The sequence below is a fragment of the Protopterus annectens genome, chromosome 9.part0 (assembly GCF_019279795.1).
Source record: "Protopterus annectens isolate FY-2018-M chromosome 9.part0, PAN1.0, whole genome shotgun sequence".
In the NCBI taxonomy this organism is placed as follows: Eukaryota; Metazoa; Chordata; order Ceratodontiformes; family Protopteridae; genus Protopterus; species Protopterus annectens.
This window is the reverse complement of record NC_056743.1, coordinates 1,836,007,854-1,836,032,088: the sequence shown is the minus strand read 5'-3', so window position 1 is coordinate 1,836,032,088 and position 24,235 is coordinate 1,836,007,854. Positions and strand designations below refer to the sequence as shown.

The window sequence follows — 24,235 nt, the reverse complement described above, 5'->3', positions numbered from 1 at the left end:
ACGCAGGCAAGGCACTCCTTATAATATACCACTTAAATATCTCTGCAGTGACTGGGACCTGCCTCTAGGCTCTGCAGAGCACACCTGCAATGACAGGTTATACACAGACCACACCTTTCAGTCATGTAACCTGGACCGGCACACCCACAGCTGAGGTGTTCCCATATTCCACTATGTTGTACACGCATCCTGGCTAGTTACTTAGCACAATGCATCAGAGGGGCTCCACGTGCAACTAACTGTGGCCAGAACTGCTATACACATTGTAACATGCTACAGATTCAACAACATACCCCACGGTTACCAGACCTCATTTATTGGTGTACTGGACAGTAGGGTTCAGACAGGTACTACTGATGTGAGACTGACACTACCCCACACTTAACTGGGTAGCCACTCATGTACCGACACATTAGGCCAACGCTGTCCGGGATTCATAACCTCCACTCGGCTGGATCAACCCATACACACCGCCTCCAAGACCAACAATATCCTAGACATGGACACTACCAACATATGACTGGTGTTCCACACCTGGGGTTATCCCCTCATTGGTGGATTCCGAGCATATGCTAATCACCCTTGTTATCCACATACCGGCACCACACCCTTCACGGCATACACAGTGCAAGAGTACTACAACACCTACTACAGACATCTTATGACAGCAGTAGTTAACGTCATGACACCCGTGCAGCTGGACAATGCACATACAAATGCTGAAACATACCCCAGTGCACTTCATTAGCACATACACGACTGCATGGATCATGCTATTTCACACAGAGCCATGATGGTACCTACCAGATAACGGACGCCACTCTGGGGGTCTAGTTCCATGGACATAATTTACAACAACAGGTGGAGGCTGTTGCAAAGTTGAGTACAATCCCATGGGTGGGGTAGCTCACTGGTCAGCCTCAGTAGGACTATGGGATCCCTCATCACATACTCCGAACCTAGCTACGTAAACATTACTGCAACACATTCCAGGGTGTACCACAAGGCATTATGGAGGTATGTCAGTAGTCAATGGCAATACCCACATCTGCTCTGACATGCAAAGGTTACTCAGGAACATTACAGCACCAAGTGATGTTGGCAACATGCTGGCAGATGGGTTCATTGCTAACATTACACCCTCTCACTCCCTACAGGGCCACAATCCATGAAGGAACATTGCAGTGTCCCTGCGGTCACAACTATACAGTACTAACCTGCACTCTATAAGGCCTGGAACACTGACTCCATGTATCCGTCCAACATCCCAGGCTGTGATTTACACAAACCTCTGAACGACATGTCTCCCCACACGGCCACCATATTCAGTAATAGCCTTGTATTAGACATTGTGGCACCTGAATGGCACACAGCAACATTTATCACACTCCACACAGGTGGCACCACAATGCACGAGAGGGACTATTGCCCTATATGCCTGACTGGACTGTTCTGCAAGGCTATGGGGCACATCATCATGGAAGTCATTCACAGAGACATTGGTGGACTCCTTTGATGCCACCCAGGTTGGACTTGTTAGGGCCAGAGCATGGCTCCTACACCTGGTGGACTCCTTTGATACAGTTACCAGGGTAGTTGATGACGGTAAGGGGGTCCACACAACCTACATTGTTCTCTCATTGGCTTTCAGCACCGTTCTCCATTTTGGTATTGACAACATACACATCCACCTGCACATCGACCCCTATGTCTCAGGATGTTATGCAAAGTGGCTCATGGACAGGACACACACACTGAGGGTAGCATACCATAGTACCTACTGTATTTTAGTTACACTTGGCGTACCACAGTCCTCAGTCATAGGGCCCCTCATGTTCGGTATATGCTTCCCTGAGGTACAGGCCAGCACAGAGGGACTTTCCCTGACTAGCTTTCCAGACAACTGCATACAAAGCACCATGATTGATCCACCAGCTGATACTGACTCCCTCCATAAGGGTGTCACTGTGACGAATACCTGATATCAATATCATGGCCTCAGGCTGCATGACACAAGGTGCATGAACATCCCCTTTGCATTACACCATTCACTCACTGACTATCACATAGGTGGTAGTCCCCTATATACATGTCATATTGTACGTGATCATAGTACACACGTATGTCGCACCCACTCCTTTGATAACCATATTGCCACTGTAGCGTGGATATCCTTCTACGTGGCCACACTTATCTGTACTGGGTTTGTAGCTGGAACATAGGCACCCATTGTACCTTTGAACTCCAGACGTATACACACATTCAAGGGTACAACACCCCGTTTAGGGTGTACCTTACAGAGCAGCTACGGCTTTACATACCACAATATTAACACGCCATGGCGTTTATTGAGCTCCGACGGTTGACGTATGTGGCAGAACTACGGACACCACGTCTGTACACATTTGCATACTACATACTCAGGAGTGACCTCTGCTGAACAGACAGGGCCCATGTCCACAACAATATTCATGGATATACTCCATATAAGCGACATAAGCAAAAGCCACTGTGATCAACATGCTCATGGATATGTGCACACATGCAACAATGAGTGGGATGTGCTTGAGGGTTACATTCCCAAATCAGACACTCACCATGCTTTGGAACATGATTCCTATGTACATCACGCAGGGACACTCAGTAGCACTGTTCATGTGATACCTCACTTGGTGGATGGGAGACACGCATGTACGCCAGGGATCACTGCAGTGGCTGTACTGTGCAGAGGTGCAGGTAACACATGGCTCTGCTGTTCACAGACAGGACACTACCCTAGAGAGGTGTCGCTGGTGTAAACACTGTAGTTGGGCTTACACATAGACTTACCAGACTGCATAGTACCCCACTATGAACCTGAGATGCTATTACATGTCCTTTGTGCATGGTTAATTGAGTAGCTCTTCCATTTAGATTAGCTATCATGCTGTTACAGTGTCCTGTGACTACAAGCCATATGTATCCTGTTATTGTATATTGTATATGCCAATAGACGATACCTTTGGTATGCATGATATGCCTGTTATGCCGTGTAGAATATCTGACATATCTACCTACAATACTGTATATTACACATATTTTACATATTATCCCATAATGCAAAGCATACTTGCACAATGGGACCACCTTAAACATGTCATTGTCGTTATATGCCCATACACATGCCTACTGTGACAGTATATCAACATATACTATCCCCTGCTATGGCACGTACTTGTTGGACATACCCTACCACTGATGGCGGGTGGTATGGAATTGTTCTGTTTAAAGCCCTCATGTAGCATCCGTTGTGGTGTCTGTGATGTTTACCTTGTGGCCCACTGCAGGACACACAATTTCTACAAGCGTTACTATGCTCAGCAAGACATCACTACATAATACCTTTTCCCACTTTATGCATTGCGGACACTTTTAATTAATAGAAAACAGGCTATACATACACTAACATAATTAATACAAAACAGGTTATACATACACTTACATACCGAGTGTTCTACATACCTTGTTATCATTCCGGACTTTCGTAACTATCTCTCTTACACTGTTTAAACAGTTCTATGGTATGAGCATACGGTTTGAATGTCTGGCAAGTCATCCTTATATACGCGATACCTGTACATGTGGTTTCCCCTGCCGCAATTGGTGTTCCTACGCCGATACTACGTAATATGGTTTCCTGCCCAATTGGTGTGGAGTGAATTATTACTTGCACATCAGCTGTGCAGCTACTCCATTCGCCAAACCAATTATGCAGCACACAGGGGAATAAATTGAATTCTCCACTTGTGCGTGCCCATTTGCCCTACCTTGGGGAACTGTGTTGTTGTGTGTGTTTGTGTGTAATTGCAACTGCTATGTGTAGAGACATGGATAGTTTGGATTCATGTCCCCCGTGGATTGTGTGTGATGGCTAGAGTATGTGGTTCTACATTACTGTATCTTTTCTCCCTTCTCTGTGAAAAAAAAAAAAAAAAAAAAATATCCTTGTTTTCCCGCTTTTCTGAACTAGAATAGTCCAGTCTTCAGATTTTGCTGATCTCTGGGCTTTGTCTTAGTTCCTGTGCTATCCATACCCTTATTTGGATAAGAGGAAGCTTCTTTGTTCACCAGTGGGAGTGGGGAGCACTGAGCAACCTATTTGTCCCTAGAGGATTGGTTCCAGCCCAGCAACTTGTAGTTTATTGGTCATTTTGGGTCAATTCCTGGCTCTTTTCAACCCCCTGCTATAAAGCCTGCTTTTGCTCATTTTTTTACTTGTAATAAACTAAGCACAGCTCCTCGTGGTGTCCTGCAGAGTTCTACAAGCAGCAGAGAGTGAAAGAGTGACTTTCCAGGATTTATAAGTTTTTTCTGGCTTTCGCTTAAAGTACTGCTGCTCGCCTGCACTTCGCCTCAAAAGCAGCTCTGCATATTGTTTTTACTGTTCTTGTGTTGAATTTATACTGTTAGCACTTTAAAAGTTATTTTGTTAAATTTAATTGTTAGGCTAACACACTAAAGTGTGCTAGCCGTTTTATAGCATTTACTGTTTGTTACTGTATCTTTTCTCCCTTCTCTGTAAAAAAAAAGAAAAAAAAATCCTTGTTTCCCGCTTTTCTGAACTAGAATAGTCCAGTCTTCAGATTTTGCTGATCTCTGGGCTTTGTCTTGGTTCCTGTGCTATCCATACCCTTATCTGGATAAGAGGAAGCTTCTTTGTTCACCAGTGGGAGTGGGGAGCACTGAGCAACATATTTGTCCCTAGAGGATTGGTTCCAGCCCAGCAACTTGTAGTTTATTGGCCATTTTGGGTCAATTCCTGGCTCTTTTCAACCCCCTGCTATAAAGCCCGCTTTTGCGCGCTTTAGCTCGTTGTAGTAGCGAAGTTGCTGATAGAGCATGATAGGGCAGCGCTGGTTAATGAAGTTTAAACTATTTCTGGCTCCGTAAAGTCTGCTCTTCAATTTTTCCCTTAGAACTGTTCTACTTACAATCTATACAGCCTATACTCTATCTGAAAAGCTCAGCACTTGCTCCTAAAGCATTTCTTTATACAAGTAAAGCACTCTTAAACAAAAGAAAGTACTTCATTCACCTAAATTCCCTTGAGTACCCATTTCCCTATAGGTCCTTTCTGACTCAGTTACACAGCAATCTTTTCACTATTTCTAGCATGTCGAAGGGTCAGTTGCTAGCGTCCTCTCCTGTTCAGCTGGTGAATCTGGGAATCTTGAGGCAATGTTACAATTGCCTCATGTACACAGACAATCCTCTCCTCCCAACAAATACAAATATATGCGAGAGATGCAACTATATAGCCAAACTGGAGGCGGAGCTCCCTCAATTCAGTACTGGCAAAACCAGTCAGGAGAAGGTAACCACGCACACCACAAACCCAGTCTCACATAGAACTATTACAACTGCAAACCAAACACATAAACACCCAAAAACATACTCAGAGGCGCTGATTAAAAATCTACCAAAACAACAAAGGCCTCCAAAGCAGACACCCAAGCAACCGCCACCTCAAGACATAGCACATGCAACAAATAGTTCACAAAGTCAGTGTGCTAAACAGTCACAGCCCTTAAGGCCAAACAACATGCCAGACACACTTGTAATAGGTGACTCCATAGTCAGACACACTGACGTGCTCACCAGACTGAACAAGGAGAGGGTCACAGTAAGCTGCCTGTCGGGAGCTAGAATCCGCCACATAACACAAGCACTCAGGTCACTCCACAGCAAGTACAAATATGACTCAGTCATTGTACATGCCGGTGTGAACGACCTGAGACGCACTCCTGGACTACATGAAAAGAGACATAGAGGAGCTCTCTGATTATGTAGCCCAGGCCGGTATGACCCTGACCCTGAGCAGCATCTTACCCTCACCAAGAATGATGCCACAGTACAAAGACAAAATGATCAGTTTTAACAATTGGCTTAATTACTGGTGTCATTCTAAGGGGATCCAATGTCTGTCTGCTTGGGATGACATGCTTGACAAGCCACGCTGCTTCATAAGGGATGGCTTGCACCTGTCACCCTGGGCTTCCGGATATTGGCCAAGGCTCTTGCCAACCCCATAGTGCCTTTTTTAGGCAAGGCTCAAAGGACAAACCCACCTCCCTAGAAAACACAAGTGGAAAAAAACTAAGGGTAATGCTGCTCAATGCCAGAAGTCTAAACCACAAGATGCACGCCAAGCCCTTCTCAGTATGGAGAACATCGATGTCTGTGCAGTGACTGAAACCTGGTTCAAGGCTCCTGAGAGCACCCCAGCACTATCAGGTTTTACCTCATATCATGCTTTCCGTCCCCAAAACTTGGACCGAACCACAAAAGGAGGGAGTATCCATATTCATCAAAGATACCCACACCTCCAGGTTAGTGGCAACGCCAAGCATCGGAGACCATCCAGGTGCAACTAACCATAGGCAAAACTGCCTTACAGCTTGTAGCATGCTACAGACCACCCTCTCAAACTCAGGAACCCCACACAGCCTTCCTGAAGACACTAGAGAGTATGAATGTCTCTCCAAATACCATCATATTGGGAGACTTCAACTACCAAACATAGACTGGGAACATTACTCAAGCCCCAACACCCTAGCCCAAAGGTTCCTAGAATTCATAAACTCAAATGCAATGGAACAACTGGTCACCATTCCCACAAGAGGAGACAATATACTAGACCTGATCATCACAAACATGGGGACAAAATGCTCCACACCGAAGTATATCCCTTTGGTAAGATCAGACCATAAATTAAACACACTGGAAAGCCACATCCGCCCCACCCCTGCACAAAAGACCACAGTGAAGAACTTCTCAAAGCCAACTTCACACTTCTTAAGACTGAAATGGTATCCTTCAAGGCCCCTGGGCCAGTGGAAACCACAACACACTGCTGAATCCTTTGCAAATGCCTTCACGGGCACCTTCAAGAATGCATGGATCATGCAATCCCAAATAAAACCAAGACCCATTCCCCAAAGGCAGGCGCGGTCTGGTGGACCCCAGCCATAAACAAACTCTACAACAGGAGGAAGCTACTACATGACAGAGCAAAATCCCTAAAAGGAAGGCATCTCTGATCAGTACTAGCAAAACTACGATCACTCATAAAATCATCCAAGGACAACTTTGAGAGAAAAATCGAAAAGACACAAAAGACAATCACAAGGCTTTCTTTAGCTATGTTAGAAACCTGGGTGGAAACTCCAAGATATGCTCAGAGTTAGTCAAAATGATACAAAATACACTGAACCCACTGACATTGCCAACATTCTGGCAGACAGGTTCAGTGCAAATTCTCCTCCCTCCCCAAAAGGAGAAATAACTATCCCAGCAGAGTGTAGCCTCCTAACATCTCAGATGCCCAGGTGAGAGCCGCCTCTAAAGCTAAAAACACAGCATCAAAGGGACCGGACGGTGTCCCGGTGTGCTACATGAACCCAAGAGGAACTAAACCCACACATAAGGCTGCTGTTTAATCTTAGCCTTACTACAGGATACGTACCCAAAGAGTGGCGACGGCACAGTGGTACCACTTCACAAAGGCGGTGCTTCACGGACCCTGGAAATTACCGCCCCATAAGCTTGACGAGCCTGGTCTGCAAAGCTATAGAGAGGATCATTATGAAACTCATAAACAAAGACATTGGGGACCTACAGACATTGGATCCTACCCAATTTGGCTTTGTCAAAGGCAGATCCTGCCTTTTGAACTTGATCGACTTTTTTGAAACAGTCACTAAGGCCATTGATGAGGGTAAGGCAGTTCACACAGCCTACCTTGACCTTGCAAAAGCCTTTGACACAATACCCCACTCGGGCATCATAGACAAACTCACCAGCTTAAATGTAAACCCATATGTCACAAGATGGGTTGCAAACTGGCTCAAGGACAGAACCCACAGGGTCAGAGTTGCTGGAGCTATGTCAGACTCTAAGCCAGTCACAAGCGGTGTCCCACAGGGATCAGTCCTGGGATCCCTCTTGTTCAGCATTTATTTTTCCGAGGTACAGGCAAACATAGGAGGATTGTGGCTGACAAAGTTCGCAGATGACTGCAAACTGGGCGCCATAATTGATACTCCAGCAGACACAAACATCCTTCAGAGGCCTCATAGAAATGGATAATTGGTGCCAGAGCCATGGCCTTAAGCTGAATGCCAAAAAATGTATAGTCATACCCTTTGGGAAAAACAAGGTACCCACAAATTACCACATAGGTGGTAATCCATTAAATGGAAGAGGTAATCAGGGACCTTGGGACCCAGGTTGACAGTAACCTCTCATTTGACACTCACATTGCCAAAGTGGTTAGGAAGACCTTCTATATTGCCCACCTTATCATGAAGGGTTTCACATCTAGATCAAGAGAGATCATTGTGCCCCTGTACTCTTCTCTTATCAGGCCAATGATTGAGTACAATGCCCCATTTGGGATGTATCTTACCCGTCACCTGCAGCAGTTGGAAAGACCCCAAAAGTTCCTCACCAAGAGGATAAAGGGTTTTAAACATATGTCATATGCTGCCCGACTGAAAAAACTCCAGCTCTATTCAGTCGCATACCGCCTACTCAGAGGTGATCTGTGCCTGACGTACAAGGCCATGTCCAATCCAGAATTAATGGACATGCTCCACCTCAGTAAATCCAAATCCACCAGAGCCACGAGAGCAAGAGACTTAAACCTCAACACAGAAATAAATAGGACATGCTGGAGGGACAGATTCATAACCCAGAGGCTCCCTACACTCTGGAACAGAAACCCAATCCATGTTAGGCAGAGCCCCTCACTGACTCTATTCAAGAGAAATCTTGACGAGTGGATGGGAGATCGTATCATCTGTGTCACTACTAGACAGAGGCACAGTAAACTAAACCCTAAAAGGGCGTAGTATTCTCATCCTAAGGGGTGGTGAAAGCCACACACACTCTGGCTAGGCTTATAAATGCCCTAGGGCAAATAGCCTAGTACGAACCTATGAACCTATGAACCTATGTGAGTGTACCTGTCATCCCAACCATCTGATAAGGGACTATTGCAAACAAAACCTGTAACATCGCTGTTTGTTCCATTATACAATGGCTACGATTTCACATGGCGCCTTTAAAATGTGTCTCTCACAAGGTATGTTAACGCTTCTGCAGATGTAATTGACTGACTGGATGTTTGTGTTGTAATTACAGTCTGTATTGCTATAGTTTTGTGTGTGGGGGATGTAGGTGGGTGTACATAGCATATACAGGTATGTGGGGCTTGCATTTCTACATATTCCATATATGTGTGTGGGCTCCTTCCCTAATTAAAGACCTATCAGTTAGTAGACTTTTGTTATGGGCATATACATTGGGCCATTGTTAATTGGTTTCTTTATAGTATGCAGGTGAGGTTGATACTTCCATACCTCCGGAATTACAGCAATATGTAAAGGGATGTTACTAAATGACAGCTGTTCCGTGTATTTCTGTCCCAGATATTTGCACTCATTGCAGTTGTGTTGGTAACTGAACCTCTTTGGCATGGGTTGCCACCTTTTCAAATGGCCATTGTGGGACACTTGCAGGATACACATCGGTGTTTACAGGCCGAAACATACCCATGGTCAGTACACAGGATAGCACATACTTTTATCCTCAATACATACTTATTGTTGTAGGACTTTGCCTCCTTATCATATTGCATGTAACATTTAAGTTTCTTACATACAGACATAACTATTTAATGCAACTATAACATAATATATGGGACATAATAATGTCCTACAACCTCGGACATTTGCCCTTTTTAATGTTTTATGTCAGGACACAACTGCCCAGGGAGGGGCTGTCCCTCCTAATGTGGGACAGGTGGTAACCGTATGCCTACGGCTAACTATAACCACACCTACCGTAATGATCTACCTTCGAGCTGGCACTAACAGACACACGATGCAGACACACACACACACACATTAAAGTCACACGGACACACACACACGGCACCCTCAACACACACATACACAGACTATGGCAATCACAAACACAGTTGAACACAGTACCTACGTGGACCGCCACACCGGCAGCGGTATCTAAATGTCCCTTCATATCGTGATAATATTACTTGCGGTTCTAGTGTTCCAGTACTGTGTTCTTTCGGTCTTTCAGCCTCGTGGTTACACGTGTCGGTATGTGACACATTCCATAGTTGGCGGTATCCTATTTATTTGTACCTCCATGGTTGTGTACATGCCGTTGACCGATCTAAATATTTGCAGATATCGGTGAAGCCGTATATATCATCATATATCTATCACCCTTTCTATCTGTATTATATACATATATATATATATATATATATATATATATATATATATATATATCTGACAGAGAGAGTGACAGGCAGAATACACCTTTCATTGTGTACTTGTCGGTGTATACTGTTTCCTGGACTCCGCACGTTTGTGTTTGAACCTGTCACATTACACACCTGCCATAGGTACATCTTGGCTACCATAGTGTTAGGTGATTGCATACATGATTGCGTGTTCTACTCCTGGCAGTGGTCGTTTTACCCTTCAGAGCAGGCACTATTAGTACAGGGGTGAATAATGCTGGTTTCACCTGTTCTGGACATCATTGACCGTAATCTGCACGATATTCAGAGAAGTTTAGCCCTGTTTCACGCATATCCGTATAGTCATATTTAAATGATGCTTACCAGCACTGGGCAATGCATATTCCCACTAATGTGTGCTAAACATGATCTGATGACTTGCATCCGACATGCATTATTCGTGCCTTCGGGAGTACGTTACATCCCTTGCAGGACGTGGGACCGGGAACATGCATGACGGTCACTGCATTTACCACTTGGGCATCTGGGATTTGTACACGTGTTATGGCATTTTGTATGTGGAGTATACTACGGCTGTTGCTCCATACTGCAATCACATGGGTAACTCAGTTAGTTTACATATGGATGAGTCCAGTTAATGGTATGTCCATGTGATGTTTACTGGATGTGCTCCAGCATTGGGTATATATATCACAGTGAGCCACACACGATAATGTGCTACACCTTCAAACGACTGTAGGTGGAGCATGCTGGGGTGATGGATACCTGTCATGGGTACACCCCATGCCTTGACACGACATCCATGATTACATTATGTGGAGCCCCTCATTAACGCAGCAAGGAATCCGTGCAGAGTGTGTGGAGAACAGTGCTTACACACATGTGATCCCGCAATTGCCTCTGCTCCACTGAGCGACAGTTGGTTACTCGATGTTGTGGCAACAGCAGACACTGTTTGCCTCGTTTGGTGTATGGCCTCTGACAATCGGGCGTGTACCTACCGATGTACCTAGGAACCTATACACACAGCACCAACATATGCTGATAGGTGCATGCACTGTTCAGGTGTTGACATTCCTTGTTGCAATAGCTGTTGTGTGTACAATGTTTGAGGGCTGCCTATGTAGGATTCACAGAGTAGGGCACCTATACATTACAATTTATAGGTGGTCATGTGTGTGCCATCCATTTTACTGTGTGTGCAGGTGGAAAGGTGTGTCAGTCCGTAGGGGCCTACACTGTCAGAGTATGCGCTATACGTTCCCTCTTTGCCAAGGCATAAGTATATAGGGCACGCCTCCATCTGCCTACTGGGGCTGGCACAGGGTGTTCATGGTCTGAATCCCCTCTGTGCCTGTGATGGCCTTGGCAATTGCGGTGGGCTATGAGGGCCTTCACCATTTTGTCTCTGCTGCAGCTGTTTCCACAGGATCATATTATGTAGCATGGCACATACTATGAAAATGTGGGCACAAGTGCCTGGAGAGTACTGCAAGGCTCCACCAGATGTGTCCAAGCAATGGAACCATGATTTCAGCATCCCGAACACATGCTCTATGATGATTCTGGTTTGTGGGTGTGCCTCATTATGGCGTTCTTCCATGGGTGTGTCTGCATTTCTGATGGGAGTCATCATCCACGGCTCCAGTGCATAGCCAGCATCCCCCACAAGGTGGCCATGTGGGATGTCCCCCCTGACAAATACCTGATACAGCTGTGAGGCATGCCAGATATGGGAGTCATGGTAGCTTCCAGGGATGCCAGCACACACATCCGTGATAATGCCCTGGGCATTGCACATGACCTGGCAGTTGATGGAGTGGAATCCCTTGCGGTTTATGTAGCGCCTACCATGCTCACTGTGTGATGACGATATGCATGTGCGTGCAGTCTATCGCACCCAGTACCTCCGGGTAGTGTGCCACATGGTGGAAGTGATGCATATTGCTGGCCAACTCCTCCTGAGTTTGGGGGAAGTGTATATGCTCATTGGCATGTGGTAACATGGCATCCAGGAACTGGTGTAGTACCCTGGATGATGATGCCTGTGAGATCCCCATTATATCTCCAGTTGGCCTTTGAAAGGTACCTGTGGCTAGTATTCGCAAGCTTACATATACCTTCGTGTCCACTGGGATGGGTTCCCCTCTGTTGTTTCTGGTTCTCAGACGTGGCCAGCACAGCTCAACTATTTGCTGTAAGATGTCCCTGTCCACCCTGTAATGCTCTACTATCTCCAGATCATGTAGCCCCTGGTAGGTTACCCTTAGTCTGAACACTCTTCTCTTCCTCCAGGGCCTGCGGTGGTTGTCAGCAGCATCCTCCACAACACCGTCAGTCTCTAACACATGGTGATGAATCACAGCTATGGCAGCTCCCAAAATGTACATTTTAAAAGTTCCCCATGTGTTTACACCTATGGTGCAGTGTTTGGGAATACACAGGTGTGTGTAGGGTGCTTTCACACTTTATACTATTGTGCTGTGAACACCGATGATGTCATAGGGTGTGTATGTACGATCGTACCTACAGGGTATCTTATGTGTTTTACTACAGGAACTACTATTGTGGTGCCTTTGGTGTTGAATTACATTTGGCTGCTGTGGATTACCTCTTTCCCTTCCCTTTACATTTCTTCACGTTTCACCTACCATTTTCTGGCATGCATCCTGCAACCTGCTTTCATTTGTACTTTCCTAGACCTGGCTTATCTTGCATAATGTGTTCTATTGCTGGTCTACTGTAGGTTTGCTTTGCTCTGCTATGACAGTTCTCCTTTCTTTGCAATCCGACACCTCCCCTATCCTGTTTTGCAGGTTTCTGCGAGCAGACTTGTCAGCTGCCATCGATTGCCCGCTGTGAATTAATAGGTGTTAATTGCTCAGTTGTACTCCAATTACCCTACTGCAGCATTTCCTTCTTTTCTTCCCCTGACCTTCCTGTTTGTACTATGGTTCACCGCGCATGCATCCACTTACCGGGTTTTGGGCACATTTACATCCCCGTACACATGCGCTTTCGGGCACCATATGTGCTCTCAGCTAAACAATGCTATACCTACCTCCCCACCCCTGTCCTGCGGCTTTGCTTAGCAATGGCCAGGCCAGATTTGCATTGCTCCAATGTGCTTACAGCTACGGTGGCACACCCCACTGCTGATGTCATGTATACCTCTGAGACACTCCTCGGTGTTATAGTGCTGTGCCGTATGGTACATCCTTAATCCAGCGGGACATTTGCGATTCAGTATTACCTGCCTCATTTGCATGGCATTGACTACTAATTCATAGTTACTGCACCAAACACTGTCACAGACCCTTAGCAACCCTTGCAGCTTGGTTGTGGTGTACCATGCATACCATTGAGTATTATGGTGAAATCCTGATTTGCATTACATTGCGATTTTATGACATTTGTATATATTTTCTTTGTGTTCCAGTTTGCGCACACATGCCCTGCGGTTGTACTTTGCGTTACTGTGGACATGACATTAAATGTTGTTTTTTAGGTGTTGTGCATCTTTTCTTATGCCATTGGTTGTGTATTTAGCCATTGGCATATGTTAACTTTGTAATACATGAGTCTGGTCTGCTTCCATAGCTCCAATGTTCTGTTTGGGAAAATGTAAACCATGTTTTTTGGTTTACATTTCCGTGGGCTTACGCTATGCCTGCACCACTTCATGAATTGCTATGTACCTTCATTTACATGGTGCGGCGCTGTGCATGGGGTGATCAGCATACCTAAGCCGAGGGCTGTGCAGTTCTGGCGTACGCCGGTAGTGCATGTGGAATTGGATCATATCTGAATCGCTCGACGGCCATATTTGGCATTATACCGCCTACGCTATGCCTGTGCCTGGCGCAAGCTTCATGAATCCCGGGGTTAGTCTAAACATTATAGTTTCTAGCTAATCTGAAAGAAAACACACTTCTAAGATAACTTATATAAGACAACAGGCAGAGTGCTAAGTTGGATAGTCAGACAAAAATGCTTAATAATCTCTGGTTCTCACTGTTTAAAATGAAACGGCAGTTCTGCTAAAACATTACATCATCTTTTTACACTTCCTGGAGTTCCCAGGCTTACAGAAACTGCATTTACATTATTTTACACTTAGATCAATAAAGGACAGTCCACATGTAAATTCTGGTCATTAACTTTAGCCTTAAAACAATAGGCAGGAAGCCTTCATCTAGATGGACTGGAGCTGACTTGTAAACCATCAAAGGCAGTGATGAAATAATTTTAATTTCAAAGGACCAACAAGAAATGCTTGACTTGCCTTTCTTTACAGCAGATGGCAATGTTGTCACATTGTTTTAAGTTCAACATTCATATTTACAAATGATAGAATTATCTGCACAATTATATCTGGCTAGGCTGGCAGCCTTCACCCATCTCTACCAGTCTTCACATTTCTCCCCCTCCCCCCCGAAGAACTCAAGCTAGTTTTTCAAGTGACCCCTGAGAAACGTTGCTTGAGAGGGTTAGGTCTATCTGAGTGTACCTCACCCCATTCCCTGTCTTGAGAGCCCATTTGCATTGGCATTTCTACTCCCACTGTGGTGCTGCACTGAAGTATCATATGTTTTTGCAACCCCAGGCTCCATCTTAGCAACTTGGCATTTTGCTGACTGGCTCTGTTTAACCATGTTAGAGGGTTGTGATCTGTCATAGCAGTGAATTTCCTTCCATACAGATAAGGCTGAAGTTTCTGCAATGCCTACACTATGGCTAGACATTCCTTTTCTATAGCTGCATAGCATTCCTCCCTGGGTTGGAGCCTATGACTGAGATAAACCACTGGGTGCTCTTCCCCCTCTGAAGAAATCTGGTTAAGTACAGCCCCCACCTCATGGTTTGAAGCATCCACCTGTGCCACAAATTCTTTGCTGTAATCTGGACTGGTTAACACAGGAGGTCCTCCCAAAGTTTCTTTAAGCTTATGGAATGCCTGCTCACATGCTGGGATCCACACTATCTTATCTGGCCTGTTCTTCATTGTCAGGTCTGTGAGGGTAGCAGCTATGTTACTGTAACTGGGGATGAACTTTCTGTAGTACCCTGCTGTCCCCAAAAATGCCTTCAACTGCATTTTAGTAACAGGTGCAGGCCATGCCTGAATGGCTTCCACTTTGGCAGGTTCTGGCTTTATCCTACCACTCCCCACTCTATGACCTATGTGGGAGACCTCCACCATACCCCCCTGACATTTGCCCGGCTTAATGGTCAACCCTGCTTTCTGTAGTCTACCCAGCACCTCCCTGACACGTTGAAGGTCCTCTGGCCAGGAATGGCTGTAGATGGCAATATCATCCAGGTAAGCAAGGGCCAACCCTCCTGCTAGGATATGATCTACCAGCCTCTGGAAAGTCACTGCGGCATTCTTCATCCCAAAGGGCATCTTTGTGAACTCATACAAGCCAAAATAAGTCACAATAGCTGACTGCTCTCTAGCACTGGGAGTCAAGGCCACCTGTCATTAATCCTTGATAAAATCAATGGTTGTAAGATGCTTAGCCCCACCCAGCTGCTCTAGGGCCTCATCTGTCCAAGGCATGAGGTAAGCATCTGACTCCGTGTGACTATTTAATTTCCAGTAGTCCACATAGAACTTGGTGCTGCCATCCTTCTTTGGCACCAGCAGCAATCTGGAGGTCCAGGGACTGTTGGACTGTTAAATCAACCCTAGTTCCAACATCTCCTGTACCTCCTCCCTCAGAGTCTGCTTGACTCTCTCAGGCACCCTATAAGGGGACTGCCTAATAGGCCTTTGGGGTCCTGTATCCACCTGGTGATGCACCAGCTGGGTGCACCCTGATTTCTCAGTGAACATGTCCCAAAATTCCTGCAACACTGCTCGGATTTCTAGAACCTGGGAAGGATATAGCTGCTGGGACATTGCTACCCCTTCCACTGAGGTGTCAGCCCAAGCCTCACTGAGGAGATCAGTCTCCAGATCTCCCTCAGACTCCTCTTGCAATCCACTACAAATGCTCAGCACAAGGATCTCCCTATCATGGTAAGGTTTCATCATGTTAACATGGCACACTTTCTGCCCCTGCTGTCTGTCTAGCAGTTCCATCATGTAGTCAACATCACTTACCTTTCTTACCACCTTGTGGGATCCCTCACAAGCTGCTTGCAGCTTGTTGTGTCTGACAGGAATGAGAACCATTACCTGCTGCCCCACAGCATATTCTCTAGCTCGAGCCTTATTGTTATACCACAACTTTTTCTGATGTTGGGCTTCTGCCAGGTTCTCCTGGGCCAAGCCCATGAGTTCCGTGAGCCTTGTCCTGAGGTTTAGGATGTATGCCACAACAGACTCCTTGTGAGTCTCACACTCACCTTCCCACTCCTCCTGAATTAAATCTAGAGGTCCCCTCACCCTATGCCCATACAGCAACTCAAAGGGTGTAAAACCTGTGGATTCCTGGGGAACCTCTCTGTAAGAAACCAACAGATGGGGCAAATAATTGTCCCACTCCCTCTTAAACTGATCTGCAAATGCCTGTAGCATGGACTTGATTGTAGAGTTTAACCTCTCAACAAGACAATTAGTCTGGGGATGGTAGGGGCTGTTCTTCATGTGCTTCACCCCACAGGACTTCCACAGACAAGCCAGCAGGTCTGACATAAAATTGGCACCTCTGTCAGTTAGTATTTCTTTTGGGAAACCTACCCTGCTGAAAATCTCTAACAAAGCATTTGCCACCTTCTCTGCCTCAGTGGAGGACAAAGTCACTGCCTCAGGGTATCATGCAGCATAATCCAATTCAACTAGGATATACTTTTTCCCTGTGGAACTTGGGTTACTCAGAGGATACACAATATCCATAGCTACCCTCTGAAATGGCTCCTCAATCACAGGCAAAGGCATCAAAAGAGCTCTCACCTTGTCTCCTGCCTTGCCTACCTTTTGGCACTGCTCACAGGTCCTGCAGTACCCTGTTACATCTCTGGAAATTCCAGGCCAATAGACGTTCTGCATAATATGCTGCTTTGTACGTTTTATGCCCATATGACCTGCAAAGGGAATATCATGGACTATGGCTAGAAGCACCAGATGGTAGGCTCTAGTCACTACCAACTGCTGTACTCTCTCACCTTCTAGCCCTCCCTCAGGTGTCCACTCTCTGTATAGTAGCCCTTTGTCCCAGTATACAGATTCCCCCTTTCCTTGAGAATCAGGTGCCTCCCTAGCTACCTACCTCAGGCCTTGCAATGTAGGGTCTGAGAGCTGAGCCTATCTCAACTCTCTCTCCTTGTAACCCTTCCCAGCTCCCCTTCCACAAGAAGTCTGGCATCCTCTGACAATGGTGGCACACTGTCAACCTGGGTACTACTACTCACCTCTATCTTTGCAGTCACTCTGTCCAACGGACCATCAGTACCCCCAAGCAGCTGTGGCTCACCTTCAGTCTCACTGCTGCAGTGTAGCTCACTTCCTGAAGTAACCACCTCACCAGTTCTGGCTGCAAATATGCAGTCTGTCTGGGTCTTCCCCAGGCTACCAGACCCACATGCCTGTCTCCTAGCCTGACTGTGTGTAACTGCATAAGCACATGGTACTGCCTCATCCAAATCCTTCCCTCTCAGGACATCTGCAGGATGGTAGTTTAGTACCCCTGTTGTCTCAAGACAACCTACTATTGGCATTTTGTCTTTCCCACCTACTGGCTCCCTCACCTTTGGTTCCTCACCTTGCCTCCATGGACAACTGTATGTCACATGGCCCCACTGGTTGCATTCAAAACATTTAACCCTAGCTCCTGGACATGTACCTGTACTAGTGGCTTCCTCTGCTACTGGCAGATTCTGTTGTGGCAGTCTATGCTGCCCACCTTGGGTTCCTTTAGATCCATGAGCAGTACTGGGGGGTCCCCTTCCTGTGCAGGGCTGCCCTGCTTACCAGGTATAGGTCTCCCTTCTTCCCCAACTCATCTGAAGTAGCACATTGTCTATCAGCTAACCAGATCCTCATGTCCTCAGGCAAAGTGCTAAGGGCTTGTTCCCTCACCAAAAGGTCTGCCAGCCCTTCAGAAGTGGTGACCTGACATCCACTCACCCACCTGTGGAAATAAGGGCTCAGTACAGCAACATATTCACACACATTTTCATCTTCCTTGTGTCTATGCTCATGAAACATTTTCCTATACGTTTCAGGTGTTAGCTTAAAACATTCTAAAAGACATTTTTTACAGCAGTATAATCAAAATAGTCAGTGTCAGGCATTTTTGAAACAACAGTTACAGCTTTACCATGGAGTAAGGGGGTCAAGAACCGTACCCAGATCCTTGGTCAATGTCATACTGTTTACATACCCTCTCAAACATATGAATGAAACTATCAAAATTATCCACTTTTTAAACTGCGGAAGAAATTTACTGAACTTTTATGCTTCTGGGGTCCATTTACTCCCTTCCTCATTACTTCCATGACTCTGGTGAAGAGTCAGCAGCTCCTTCTCATGCTGCCTCTGTCTTTCCTTTTCTTCAGCTTCCAGATGGAACAGTTTCTCATTTTCCTCAGCCTGTAGACTCCTCAGTCTCTCAGCTGCTTCTACTTTCAAATGCCTGGCCTCCAACTCAAGTCTCTTTAGCTCCAGCTGGATTTTTAAGTCCACTGCAGAAAGGTTAAGCTCCATTCTCAAAGGGAGTTATATCTCCACTGCCAGTCTGATTGTCCTCCTGGTTGCTGTTTTCTGATGCAGTTGTAACCAAGTCTGCAATCATGTTTGCCTTAGTCAGGTTTCCATGCACCAGTCCCCTAGCCTGGCACATCTCCACCAGCTGGCTCCTTGTCAGCTGTCCATACGCCTCTGCTGACATGCTGCCTACTCACCCTGACTAACTAAGCTATCAAAAGAAATAAAACAATTGTGGTCTGAACTCTTGAGTATTCACTGTGTGGCTAATTTAGAGTACAAAACACCTTCAAAGTTCACTGTACACAAGCAACAGGATTCACTCTACCCACACCACTACAAGCCAGTTGGTATTTGTCAACTAATTAATATGTGATGTGGATATCCCACCACTGCCAAACACAAATGTGAGGATATCCCAACCACTGTCACCAATTAATATGTGACGCCCATGCCCTGGCCCAGCAATCAAGGAAACTCAATCCTCACCACTAACACCAGAGAGGGCATCTCATATATGAGATAAGGATACAAATACACACAGTAAAGTGCAATTTCCCTTAAGAGCACATAGAGATCACAGCCAGTCTTGGGCTGGTCACTCCCTTGCTCCCCAAGTCCCCAATAAGACTCCCCACTAGCACAGTTATAGGGTCCAGATCTCAGCCAGCTGTGCAAGCTAAAATCTCCAGCACCCTCTCTGTCCAACCAGTGCTTCGTGTCCCTCCCCAAGTAACTGACACACATAGACTTTGAGATAAGAGGTTATACAACCACACAGACACTTCTGGGGAAGGCTGGCACAGGTTCTCCAGCTGTGCCCCTTTTACCCAGACTATACAGTAGAAATCATTGCCACCACCCAGCTAATACTTATCAGTTACTCAAATGCCCTTAAAAGGGTGTCCAATTATTACTGTGCAATATTATTATCCAATTGGTAGTATAGCTCAGGGCTAAAGCTATAGGAGTAGCTTTGTACAATTTTACCAGATGTATACAAGTACTCTAAAGAGCTTAAATTATCTCTACACAAACCAGCCACAGTTGAAAGGTTTTAAAATATTTAATAATAAATCATTAAAAGCACAAGAAAATATTTTCTACTACACAGTGCTAGTCAAAAGAGTTCAGAGATCACAAAGAAATACTTAAAATAAATCAGTAGTACAGATCTGACATCACAGAAAAACACTTAGTCTAAACTTTATAGTTCCTATCTAATCTATAAGAAAACACACTTCTAATATAACTTACCATAAGACAACAGACAAAATACTGAGTTGGATAGTCAGACAAAATTGCTTAATAATCTCTGGTTCTCACTGTTTAAATTGAAACTGCAGTTATGCTAAAACATCACATCATATTTTTACACTTCCTGGAGTTCCCAGGCTGACAGAAACTGCATTTACATTATTTTACACTTACAGCAATAAAGGACATTCCACATGTAAATTCTGGTCATTAACTTTAGCCTTAAAACAATAGGTAGGAAGCCTTCAACTAGCTGGACTGGAGCCAATTTATAAAACATCAAAGGCAGTGATGAAATAATTTTAATTTCAAAGGACCAACAAGAAATGCTTGATTTAGCTTTTTTTTTACAGCAGATGGCAATTTTGCCACATTGTTTTAAGTTCAACATTAATATTTACAAATGACAGAATTATCTGCACAATTCTAGCTGGCTAGGCTGGCAGCCTTCACCCATCTCTACCAGTCTTCACAGTGGTATCACAAAGATTGCTATTTTCAGCATGTTACTTGGTACTTTTAAAAAGCTGAATATAAATTATAATTAGAACTGCAGTGGAAGGAGAAGTGGTTTGAGTTGAGTGCTGATTTGTTTTTATACTTTACTTTGATTGGCATTCCAGTAATGTATTTAAAATGTAATTTATTTTTTCAGCCCTCACAACATGTTTCCATCTAGATATTAAGTAAGCTGTCATGTAGCCAATGCATTGAAATCTCTTTTTTCTTCTCCACTTCATTTTGTCTTGATTGGACTCTCATAATGATGGTTTGACACCTAGAGCAGTATATTTAAAGTCCCAGTTTTTTGGTTTTGAGCATAGCTCTGCCCCTTTCTAGTTGGCCACACCCCTTCTAGTTGGCTCCACCCATTCAGCTGTCTCCTGCAGCCCTCCTTTGATTTGAACTCATGAACTCAATAGCTGCCACTGGATTTTCAATGTCTCCAATGTCTATTTTGCAAAGATTAAAATAAAAATAAAATGTAATACTATAATTGCAGATTTTTTTTATTTTTGGATAATTTTGTCTGTCCTGTGTCTGTGGACTACTAAGCCCTGATACAACTGTATTCATTTGTTCTTCATCACTGGGATGAGAACTGGAAATGTGTCATGACAACACAGACAGCTATGAGGGATTTACCATTTATTGGCCCTAACCCTAGCCCAGTAACAGCCATGAATGCTTCCGTGCCTTCACTTGTGCACACTTCTGAATACTAAATGCACAAATAAATCACCCAGTGAAAACTACACCAAAGTAAGGTAACAAACCAAGCATTTTTTCTTAAGCACTTTCGTCCCCTCAAAATATATGGGATGTCATCAGAATTAAAAAAAAAAATCATCGAGAGTTACATTTAAATAAGAAACAACAATCCAGCCACATGATGTCACATGACTCCACTCTCCAACATTTAAAGAAATAGTAATAATAAAAACTCAAAAGCATAAATTAAGTTCCGTTATTAAGTAGTTGATATTATGAGGGTTATTTTAATAAATTTGTTTATTTGTGAAGGTCATTACATTGAAAGGCGGATATTTGATTTATGTGTTAGATGGATTGTTGTTTATATTTAAATGTTAACTCCCAATGCAGTTATTTTATTCAGATGAACTTCCATATATTTTGAGGGCATGGAAACACTTAAACAGTTTTTGCATTCATAGTGTGGAACTGATTTGTTGACTTATCTGTAGATTTTGGATTATTGTGCATTCTGCACTTCTGAACATATGTAAGAAAGGTTTCCACAAGAGTGAGCCTTGGCAGGACCATGCATATGTCCCTGGCCTGTACTCTGTGTGTCATATACCTCTCTCTCCAGTAGGTGCCAGCAGTGTAGAGACCCTGACTCTGTCCAAGAAAGGTAACAGGTCACAAGACACTCACATTTTCTTGTGTCTTCTTCAGTTCCTGCTTGACAAACACCTTAACGGTGTCTTCCTAACACTGGCAGTAACAATAGCATTATAAAATATTACCTGTAAGAAAGAAACAAGCATCAGAAGAAGACAAAATTAAATGCCAGATGTGATGTCACATGCTGTAATACATCTGGCTATTACTGTAAAAGATTAAGGCTGTTAGTGAGGTATTTCCCTTAACCAGACAGTGCTTCAGTGTCACCCCTGAAAAGCATTACTTATGTCCTCTGGGTTTACCCAGTTGACAAATGTATATATATATATATATATATATATATATATATATATATATATATATATATATATATATAAATAAGTAGAATCTCAACTTAAAATTCAGCTAAATTCAAAATTAATATATGGTGTAGCAAAACTTATTTAAATGAGTTTTATTGGAAAATAGGTTGCAATATACTGAGAAAGAGAAACAGAACTACTAATACGTTTTTAAATATTCTTAAGCAGCATTGTTTTACTGAATGCAAATGATGTTACTATGATGGCTACCATTTGGCCAATATATTGTGCCACTATCATTTTTACAGAATTGTGAACTGTGGTGAAAACTAGCTTGGATTATCATTTAGCTGATTGTTTAAGTGTTACTCTACTTGAGTTCAAGGACTTTACCAGATAAGATGTATTGATAACTAATTTAAGTTACAGCAAATATTCATTATTTCAGTAATGCTCTCTCTCTATCTCAGCCTCTGATAATCATTGCTCATTTCTTTTCCAACTTCTCTGGTTAGTCCTGTCTTTGCATTTATGTGTGGAAGTGTTTGTTTTTTACATTTTGTACTGAAACAGATAAAAATACATTTTAGCACCTTTTAATTTGAAAGTTAGGTGCAAGAAAGAAGGGGAAATTAAAGCAAATGGAAAACAATATTCAAAAAGAAAGTAGGAAGCCATTGTTAGGGCCAGACAGAAATATTTCACTACATATTTTTTACTATGCAAACATTTCTCTGCATCTTTTTGTCTTGATAAATGTGGATCAATTAAACAAACATACCAGAAAATGATAAACTTACACAAAGAAACTGAGTCCCAGCACATGGAGTATTATTGATATATTCCTTAAAAATACTAAATCACCTGATCAAACTATCTCAGTACAGTTGTTTGTAATAGAATCACACATTTTATGCATTAGAGAATTTGGATTCTCACACATTTGATGTGTTACCTTTGAGATGCAGAGATTCAGGGGTAAAAATAGTTATTGATATGTGTCAATGACAAAATACCCTGCATGTGGTATAGACAAAGGTTTCCTCTCACATAAAATGACCATCAACATAGTTTTTCATACAGATACCATAAGTAGTTTCTTGATTGCATGAACACCATAAATAACAATTCTAGTTTGCAAACAGCAATAACTATTAGAACTACTGAGTCTGCACTTCTTTAAGCATTTATTTCAGCCCCATTTTCCACATATTCCCTCCAATCTATATGCAAATACGGTAATATATGTTGTCTGACCAATAGTCTTTTCAGCAAGATCGTTCAACCCAGAAGCCCCCGCCGCATTCAACACTTACTCATGTGTACTAATACTAGACTTAAACATATAACTTATCTTATGAACACCACTTTATCTAAAAATATCACTATTCAGAAAACATTTGTAAGCTATTACTATTACTATTAGAGTTTTGTTGTTGTTTTTTAGTCTACTTATTGCAAAATGAGAACTTTTATTTTCCTTTTGCCAACAGTTTTAGCCACTTTTTCAATGAATTTCACTATGCACTTGTTGAGTGAATTAGTGTTGATGTTTATGAACACATAGTTGATGTGCTGATTTACGAGATTTCAATATTTTCTGAGAAAATCAGGGAAATAAACTGTCAGAGCCAGGTGGGCTGTCATTGTGTGAGGACTGCAATAATATATCAGTTTGATTTTCTTAAGGTACAATGATGGAAGATATAAGAAAAAGTAATGTTGACTGGAAGGTTAATGGTGGGGACAAACCTTACTTTGGTTATAAGCATTCTCAGTATAAATGCCTGTTATTTATTGCGTTAAGTTCTCCAAAATGTAGTT

At 43.6% G+C, this 24,235-nt stretch overlaps 1 protein-coding gene across 2 annotated transcripts in view; it reads right to left on the bottom strand.

Moving 5' to 3' along the window:
• Positions 1–24,235, bottom strand: part of LOC122812287 (basement membrane-specific heparan sulfate proteoglycan core protein-like) — a 422,530-nt gene that overhangs the window by 92,714 nt on the left and 305,581 nt on the right. The window lies entirely within an intron of this gene.